Raw genomic sequence first — 10,573 nt, forward strand, 5'->3', positions numbered from 1 at the left:
CATGCCTTCTGTACTGACAGAACAGCAATCTGCCTTGTTTACATAGGCAGATCTCCGTTCTGCCTATCTACAGAATGATCAGCGGGTGCTGGCGGACATCGGGTCTGGGAAACCCGCTGTGTAGAATCACAGTGGGAGCAGGCGGGTGGCGGTGCGCACTCGCGCCTAATACCCGGAAGTGCAGGATCATGTATATATACATGATCCTGTGCAGCGCGGCTGCCCTGTAGCAGTAAATGTGCTATGGGGCGGTCAGCAAGTGGTTAAAGTTAACTTGACCAGGGGAATGAGGAGAAGAGGCCTAGGACTGACATCTGTGCACATACAGTCTGTGCTTTGGGCTGAACACCTTGCGACATCCTGTAACCTGCTATGTATAGGCAGAGCCTAGCTGCACGTGACAGTCAGGTGAAAATAAGCTGGGAACCCCTTATGCGCTGCCACTGCCTAGTGTCGCTTTGTGACCAGGCTACACTTTGTTATGCCAATGGCTTTTATTTTAGTTTTTCAATTGTTTTTGCTTCCCCTTAAACACCCTTGTGCTTATTCCTGGGGGTACATGTACCCCAGGTTGGAAACCGCTGTGTTAGATCGGCTAAAGTATTGTCATAGTGGACAGGGTCCTATGACCTGTAATTACGCCTCAGATTGCAAATGATTGCCATGATGACTTCAGAAGTTCTCCGCTGAATTTCTTATTGGAATGGGCCAAGAACACATGTGCTTATCATAAAATCTAGACGATCACCCACCATGTTGGGGTCCAGCTAATTAGGTATTTAGGCCTGGTTCACACCTATGCAGGTTGCAGATTGCATATTGCAGATGCATTTGGCGTTTTTCAATACATGCTTTTCATCCATTGAAGTCTATGGAACCAAAAACCAGAAAAAAGTCCCTGGCCCTTTCCATAAAATGCGCAGATGTGAACTACATCCATAGAAAACCATGTTAAATGGACTGTAGTGTGTTTCTGCAAAACTGAAAATGCGCTAAAAAATGGATAGGTGTGAACCAGGCCTAAACTCCACTGCAGAATAGGGTTGGAGCGCTCGTGAAATTTTTCCTGTATTTTATTTTTACTTTAACCGCTTGCCGACCAGCCGCCCTCCTGTCGGCGGCAGGTCGGCACGGCTCCTTTAAGCGGGATAGCAGGCGTGCGCAAGCACCCGCTGCACTGCGGGGGTGCCGATGCTCGTGGCCGACGGTCACGGTGACCGCCAGCCACAAGCGATCGCGGACACGAGAGACAGAACAGGGACGTGTATGTGTAAACACACAAATCCCTGTTCTGTTAGGAGTGACAGATCGTGAGTTCCTAATAACTAGGAATCACGATCTGTCATTTCCTCTAGGTCAGTCCCCTCCCCCTACAGTTAGAGACACACACAGGGAATACAGTTAACCCCTTAGTGTTAACCCCTATCCTTTTTTTTTTTAAAAATGGGGATATTTATTAGAGCAAAAAGTACAAAATATTGTGTTTTTTTCAAAATTGTCGCTCTTTTTTTGTTTTTAGGGCAAAAAATAGAAACCGCAGAGGTGATCAAATACCACCAAAAGAAAGCTCTATTTGTAGGAAAAAAAGGACGTCAATTTTGTTTGGGTACAGCGTCGCACGACCGCGCAATTGTCAGTTAAAGCGACGCAGTGCCGAATCGCAAAAAACAGCCCGGTCATTCAGCAGCCAAATCTTCTGGGGCTGAAGTGGTTAAAAGATTGAATTCTAATGGTGGAATACAGTCACAGGCTGATTGTAATGACTAGGAAAGAAAAGCAGACATTTTGGTTATCTTTCCTCCTCTGTAACCTGAAATGATTCCTGGCATTGCTCTGACATGAATTGAATGTAATTACGACAAGTGGAGATATGACCTGACTTCACTCGTCAGACACTTCAGGACACACAAATAAATGAATAAAATATATACAGAAGAACTGAGCTCCCTGCTGCATCTGTCACACACCTGTCCTTATTCGTTTCATAGCAGGGCACCCGATCAAGGTGACACGGGGTCACTGTACAATGGGATATTCTTTTACATTTATCCAACTACCTGAGGGTTATATGAAAAGAGAATAATCAGGGATGAACTTCCTAGGAAAAGAATAGAAGTTTTTCCAAATTCCCTCTTATAAATTATAATAATTTAAAAAATGCCAATGTTATTTATTCCCATTTGAGCTTCATTAAAGCCTCATACACACGATCGGATTGTTGGCCAACAAAACCTCGGACTTTTGTCCAAAGGGCGTTGACCTAAACTTGTCTTGCATACAAACGACAAGAAATTGTCAGCCAACAAACACGAACGTAGTGACGTACTACGTTGTTTTTCAGCTCTTTAGCACCACCCTCTGTGCTCCTTCTGCTAATTTTGTGTTAGTAGAAATTTGGTGAGTGTTGATTCGTGCTTTTCATTTCATTTCTGAACGGCCGTTCGTCAACCAGCCATGTTGCGGAATCGGAGGAGATAACGTGTTATTTATTATTGGCCTTGGAGTTATTGCTTTGACATTATTTTTTCGGTTGAATAATGATTTGATTTGTTATATTTTCTATATTTTTGGATGCATAGAATGCACTTTTTGGTTAAGTTCTATTGGCAGATAGCATGTCTAATTTATTTGTTTTCTTTTTTAATGCACAAAAAAAAATTGTGGAGAATAATACTTGGCTTTGTGTTTTACTTCAAATGACAGTTTGGGAGTAGGCAGTTCCATTTTTAAAAATAAAATGTAAAATTGACAAGTGACACCAACATAGTTGTATCTTTGATCTTAAAAACTACGGGATAATGGTGTTGTGGTAACTTGCCCAAAAAAATATTATTCTTGATATCACTAGAAAAAAAAAGCCTTTGAAAATTAGTTTGCAATAATTCCATCAGTATCACCAGCAAAGCAGCTTCATTATTATCCCATTAGAGAAGAAGAGAATTGTGCGTTGCATTTCGAGATTTCATAATTTGCCACGTCACAAATGTTAATTCTCCATTACAATCGCTAGTTTACAAGACCGACCGCTTCTGGCTCATCCTTGCTTCCGAGCATGCGTGTTTGTACTTTGGACTTTTGTCCGATGGACTTGTGTACACACGCTCGGAAAATCCGACAACACACATTTGTCCGCGGAAAATTTTAAAGCCTGCCATCCAACATTTGTTCGTGGAAAATCCTAAACAATTGTCCGATGGAGCGTATACACGGTTGGATTTTCCGCTAACAGCCTGTCATCACACATCTCCCGTTGGAAAATCAGGTCGTGTGTACGAGGCTTAAGTGTTTTTGGAGCACTTTTTATGCACATTTTCAGGATACATGCATTACACACGGTTGCGGGTCAGTAGCAGCACATTATTTAGGTGAATGGCATTTGGTGACCAGGACTGCCACTGAGCCCAAGAGTGGGTATAACTTTTGCAATGCTGAAAAGTATGACAGGCACTGTGTTAATACCCCTGTTTGTTGCCTTTGCAGCTTAAGGGGGAGCAGTTGGGGGTTCCTTGACTTTTAGCTTAGAAAACGGTCATTACTAAAAGGGTGTTTTGTGCACACAATTGTGTGTTATTAGAGACAAGTGGACATTTGGTAATTTTACTATATTTTTATTGCTATACGGTACACTTCAGTGCAATAATGATTTTTATTTCACATGTATGTTAATGTTCATTTATATGCACTTATTCATTAGTCTTTAGTTCATTTACACTTTATTGCGCTGCACTGATATACAATTTTTTTATTATATTTAGGTGGATTTGTTTCTGGTGGTGTCACTGCAGAACTGATTGTATCTCAGTGGATGTGTTTCTGGTGGTGCCACTGCAGAGCTGACTGTAACTTTGTGGATGTGTTTCTGGGGGGTGTCTGCAAACGTGATTATATCTCAGTAGATTTGTTTCTAGTGATGTCATTGCAGAGCTAATTGTATCTTTGTGGATGTGTTTCTGGTGGTGTCACTGCAGAACTGATTGTATCTCGGTGGATGTGTTTCTAGGGGTGTCACTGCGAAAGTGATTATAACTTGGTGGATTTATTTCTGGCGGTGTCACTGTGGAGCTGATTATATCTAGGTGAATGTGTTTCTGGTGGTGTCACTACAGAACTGATTGTAACTCTGTGGATGTGTTTCTGGCAGTGTCACTGCGGAGCTGATAGTTTATCTGCAATTGTGTTTCTGGTGGTGTAAATATGCCATAGCTCCCAACTGTCCCTGATTTCGAGGGACTGTCCCTGTTTGGAGCAATGTCCCTCTGTCCCTCTCATTTGTCCCTCATTTTGGTCTGATCTATATAGTTGTATATAAAATGCACTTTTTGTCTTTCAAAAAGTGTTTCTCAGTGCTAAACCTTTCTTCCAATTTCTAAATTGCTGCATTTGTAAATTTTAAAAGCCAATATAAATGAATAGTAGTGGTGAAAAAAAATCCCTTGTGGATTTAATTAACCTTTTTTTTTTTTTTTGGTTAATTCTCCTTTAATTGGGTGTGTCCTATGCCTACATACATTTGCTAGTAGGTGTCCCTCATTCCCATTTCAAAATGTTGGGAGGTATGAATATGCTACTGATTAGATCTGTGGAGATCGGTACGGTACTGAGTGTATCTGAATAGCTGCTGGAAAAGGTGGAGGCTGGAGCACTTATTCTGTTAACAAAAGGCTTTGATAAGTTATGTCCTTTTAAAGATGTTGGTCATAATAAGATTTTTTTTTTCTGAATTAGGAAATCATTGAATGAGGATTGGTGCATTTTATTCATAGCCATGACTTTTATTTAAACTATCATAAGAAAAAAAGAGGAGGGGAAGGGGTTCAACAAGAAACCCCAAAACGAACTTTAGAGGCACAGCAAACCTAAGAGAGCATAGTCAAAATAACAATATAATACATTTTACTAAATATAAATGTATACAAAACAAAGACATTGACAAAAGGTAATAAAAATTCATCTATATGAGAATATACATGATACAAGCTCCGATGTGTCTACGCGTTTCGTAGAAAACTTCTTCAGGACTCATTCAGGTTTCAGTTAATACAAAAGAGGGTCTCACTTATATTATAAGGAGGCTTTCACAAATTCAAAAACATTGGTAGTTCAAATTTATTTGGGTATAGACGTCAAAGTCTTGTCAAAAGAGGTAGGTGACCATCAACTGTCTCCATATACAACCAATCTCGGGGGTTCATTTCCTGCACGGAAAGAGCCAAGAAGTTGCCAATCATCCACAAGAATTAAATGTATAGGTAATAGCATTTTATTTAAACTAACCACACCCACTTTTTGCCATGGTGTGATTAGCACTACTTGATCACCCTGGTTATTGTCTCCATTAGTTGACATCTCTGTGGTTGTACAGTATACAGTGAATTAGACAAAGGGTTCAATTCACAAAGCTAACACTCCAAGGAGCCTTATTTTCAAAAAAGTTACATTTTTTTTTTCAGCTAAGTCCAATGAGATTTTATTATTATAGTCACATGACCAAAATAAATCCTTATCTTTGTGTTAACCCTTGAGAATTGAATCTACAGCCTCACATTGTCATCTCTGTCCATGGCCAGACATAGTCCAAATAAAGAAGAGATCAGTGGTGTGTGGACACCATTTTACTGATTTGTGTTGAGGTGCTTTGGGATGCGCTATGAAGTGTATCTAAACCCAAACAAAAGTGTAATATATTGCAGCTTACCGGTCCTTAGCTGTGGTAGCTCCATTCGTTTTCTTTTTTTTTTTTTTAAGTGGTTCTAAAGGCAGAAGGTTTTTTATCGTAATACATTCTATGGACCTTACCCGTGGCCCATCTCGATCCAGTGATGTTGCACGCGAGCCTCGGCTGTCCGGGACTCTTCTTCCTGATTGGCTGAGACACAGTCAGTGAGCCAATGAGGAGAGAGAAAGGGGGCGGGGCTGAGCCACGACTCCATGTCTGAATGGACAAACAGAGCAGCGGCTTGGCTTGGGTGCAGCCATAGCAAGCTGCTTGCTGTAGGGGCAATTGGCAGGAGGGAGGGGTCAGGAGCACTGATGGAGGGCCTGAGAAGAGGAGGAGCAGGTAAGTATAACATGTTTATTTTTAAAGCGAAAAAAAATTGATTTTAGTATCACTTTAAGACTAAGAACAATTTTTACAACTACTGAAAACACTGTTGAGCCCGATAGAAATCCAGTGTGCACTAAACTGATATCTGAAACAATTTATTCAATGTTTCCAGCTATGATTTGGGAACCTAAAGTGGTTGTAAAGTCAGAAGATTTTTTTATCTTAATGCATTCTATACATTAAGATAAAAAGCCTTTAGTGTGCAACAGCACCCCTCAGCCCCCCTAATACTTACCGGAGCCCTATCTCTCTCCAGTGATGTCCATGAGTGTCTTGGCCGTCCGGGACTCTCCCTCCCGATTGGCTGAGACACAGCAGCGGCGCCATTGACTCCTGCTGCTGTCAACCAAAGTCAGTTAGCCAATCAGGAGAGAGAGGGGACGGGGCAGGACCGTAGCTCTGTGTCGGAATGGACACAGGGAGTTGTAGCTCGGCTCGGGTGCCCTCATAGCAAGCTACTTGGAAGGGAGGGGCCAGGAGCACAGAAGAGGCACCCGAGAAGAGGTGGATCGGGGGACTGCTCTGTTCAAATCCACTACACAGAGCAGGTAAGTATAATATGTTTGTTATTTTAATAGGAAAAAAATACGAGATTTTACAATCACTTTAATGACACCACCCTCAATGTAATTAATGGGGATAAGATAAGGGGAGGAGTTTGCTGTCCAAATCAGGGAAGCAGCTTAGGGTGACAATGCTGGTCCTCCATAGTTACAGTACAGTGGGTGAACATTGTCACCCTATGAAAGGAAGTGCGTTCCTGGCAGGATCACCAGGGAAAATAAAGGGAAAAGCCTGGAAAAAATAAATGCAGCCACTATATCTAAAGACTGTTTAACTTCAATTATATTTTTGTTTTTGGGTTTAGGTATACTTTAATAACAGTTACTGATTAAAATATCACTATAGTGGCACTGTTGCTTTTAGTGGTTTTCTGCTTATTTGTTTCACCCACACTCACCCACTCCAAAGCAGCATTGTTAGCCAGGGTTCTTTCAGAGGTTGGTAGGGGTTTCTTGAGCAGTGGTGGATTTACCTCTCATTTGACAGTACCTGCATAGTTCCAGGGCCAGATCATTTCACAGAGCAAACAACATGACACCAGTAATCTTCTCATTAGCCACCAATGTAAGGGGTACTTTACCCACTAAACCCCCTATTAATTGCAATGAATTGGTTTTAGTAGCTGTTTCCTAAGACCTAAAAATTATTATAAAGCTTAAAAGGTTGAGAAAGGCTGCTCCGAACACAAAAATTGTTAAAATTGTCCTTATTATAGGTGAGTGGTAGGCAGGATCTACTGCACCCGTGCACGTGGTGTAACACCTCGCCCAAAGGCATGCTCACCAAAGCCCAGGACCAGGCGGAGGCTGCAGTCATGTGAGGAATCAAACATTAAGGCTGCATTCACACCTAAGCCTTTTCAGCTCATAAAACGCTCATAAAACGCCCCAAAAAAACGCCTGAAAAAAGCCCAACAAGCAAAATCCCATTCATTTCAATGGCACCTGTTCACATCTGAGCGTTTTGTCACCAGAAGCAAAACGCCTGAAAAATACCCTAAGCTCAAAAAAGAACATGAGCTTTTTTGGGGCAGATTACAGGCGTTTTTCTTAGGGGTGCGCATCTTTACTGGTCTCACAATTCGATTACGATTATCCTGTCCACGATTCAATATCACGATGCATCACGATTACAGTACCCAAGTGCCCAGGGTTTTCAACTTTTCATCAAAAAATGTATTCAAGCAATCAGAAATTGAAGAAATATATTTATTTTTATCTGCTGTTTAAAAAAATGACACTAAGTTCCCTGCATATAGCAAAGTCTGAATATGAACAGTGTAGCAGACAACAGTATTTATTTAAAACAGTACTGTGACATCAAACTTGTATAGTGGTGGTGCAGTAGTTTATTTCTTCATAAAAGAAAATATTAAAATGTAAAATAGAACTTGTAAACAACACCTACATCTAGTCATCTACAAAAAACAGAGCACTTCCATTTCCTGTCTGGCAAACATCACAGTGAACCTGTAACACACACTGTGTTGCAGAACTTCCAGGTTCACTGTGATGATTGGTTGCCACTGCCACCACCAGCGCCAGTCAACACAGATGGACGGATAGATCGGCGTTATAAGCTCTCAAAGTTGTTACCCAGTCACTTTACAGAAAGCGTTACCTGCACTCTATCACGATACATACACCTGTAACCAGGGGCGTTGCTAGGTCTACAAAAGATCTGGGGCTAGAGCCCATAGCAGCGTAGTAAAGAAAGTCATACGCTTGGGCGGGCATACACATATATATACAGTATTATACGTGTGGGTGTATATATATCCCCAGAGAGCCCCCCGCTTACATCAGGGTCCCCAGAGAGCCCCCCCTTACATCACCTTACATCAGGGTCCCCAGAGAGCCTCCTCCTTACATTAGAGTCCTCAGAGAGCCTCCCCCTTCCATCGGGGTACCCAGAGGCCCCCCCACTTACATCAGGGTTCCCAGAGAGCCTCCCCCTTAAATCTGGGTCCCTAGAGAGCCCCCCACTTACATAAGGGTCCCCAGAGAGCCTCCCCTCCCCTTGGGGACCCCTGCAGAGACTCGGGGCTATTGGCTTCAGATTCGGGGCTATAGCCCCAAAAGCCACCCCCTAGCAACGCCCCTGTCTGTAACTGAAGCCAAGCCACCATTAGAGGAAGGCAACTCATTGACAGAAGAAATCGTCAACTGAATCTGAAAACCGTGGACAAATCTTATGGGATCACAAATATATACACACCACAATACCAAAAAACCACACACGTCACTGAATCATAATCTTTCATGATAAAGGGCAGGCCACAGGTCAGGCGGGCAATGGCACAGCCACAGTCAGACATGAGGTCAGGTGGGTGTGTGGTTTTTTTTTTTGTGTATTTGTGTGATCCAATAAAGATTTACTCCAGGTTTTAAGATTCAATTTATTCTTTCAAGAATTTTCCTTCCTCTGGTGGCTTGGCTTGACGGGCGTCAGTTGTCTGGAATTAAATACAGAATGTATTTGGTTAAAGGTTAAACCCTTAGAGACAGACAGACAGTCATAGACATGACACACTACTAGTGTAAAAATTCTAAATGGCCACAATAGAAACCATTCTCCATCTCTTCTCCAGTGCTAGAAAAGCTATAACAAATATAATATCATATGTTCTAGGTTCACTGTGATGATTGTTTGCAAGTGCCAGTGCCACTGCAACAGCCAGTCGGCCACCTGCCAGCTGCCACTGCCAGTCACTCAACAACAGTGTGTGACTGTGTTGAGTTGATGCTAAAGTGGCGTAACTGGCGTTATAAAGTTATATAAGCTCTGTTTACATTGACATAGGGAGGGAGAGGGAAAAAAAGAAAGTAAGAAGGATGTAGAGATTAGGAAGGGGAATGGTTGCAGGAGGCCAGAGGGGGATGGTTGGAGAAGGGAGAGGGGGATGGTTGGAGAAGGGGGGTGGGGGGATGGCATTGGCAGGGGAGAGGAGGGAAGGGAAGGGAGAGAAGGGGAGAATGGGAGGGAGAGGAGAGAGAGAGAGAGAGAGAGAGAGAGAGAGAGAGAGAGAGAGAGAGAGAGAGAAGGAAAGAAGGAGGGTGAGAGAGAATGAAAGAAGGGAGAGGGAGAGAGAGAAGGAAAGAAGGGGAGAGGGAGAGAGAGAAGGAAAGATGGGGAGAGGGAGAGAGAATAGGAAAGAAGGGAGGAGAGGGAGGAGAGAGGGAAAGAAGGGAGAGGGAGAGAGAGAAGGGGGAGATAGAGAAGGAAAGAAAGAAGGAGAAAGAGAGAAGAGAGAGAGAGAGAGAGAGAGAGAAGAGAGAGAGAGAGAAGGAAAGAAGGGGGGAGAGAGAGAGAGAGAGAGGGGGGGAGGGAGAAGGAAGAAGAAGAGAGAGAAGCAAAGAAGGGGGAGAGAGAGAAGGTAAGAATGGGAAATAGAGAGAGAAGGAAGGAAAGAAGGAGGGTGAGAGAGAGAGAGAAGGAAAGAAGGGGAGAGGGAGAGAGAGAGAAGGAAAGAAGGGGAGAGGGAGAGAGAGAGAAGGAAAGAAGGGGAGAGGGAGAGAGAGAGAAGAGAAGAGAAGAAGGGGAGAGGGAGAGAGAGAAGGAAAGATAGGAGAGAGAGAGAGAGAGAGAGAGAGAGAGAGAGAGAGAGAAGGAAAGAAGGGGAGAGAGAGAGAGAGAGAGAAGGAAAGAAGGGGAGGAGAGAGAGAGAGAGAGAGAGAGAGAGAGAGAGAGAGAGAGAGAGAGGAGGAAAGAAGGAAAGGAGGGGAGAGAGAGAGAGATAAGGAAAGGAGGGGAGAGAGAGAGAGAAGGAAAGAAGGAAAGGAGGGGAGAGAGAGAGAGAAGGAAAGAAGGGGAGAGAGAGAGACGGAAAGAAGGGGAGAGAGAGAGAAGGAAAGAAGGGGAGAGAGAGAGAAGGAAAGAAGGGGAGAGAGAGAGAAGGAAAGA

The sequence above is a fragment of the Aquarana catesbeiana genome, linkage group LG03, assembly GCF_042186555.1.
Source record: "Aquarana catesbeiana isolate 2022-GZ linkage group LG03, ASM4218655v1, whole genome shotgun sequence".
NCBI classification, from domain to species: Eukaryota; Metazoa; Chordata; class Amphibia; order Anura; family Ranidae; genus Aquarana; species Aquarana catesbeiana.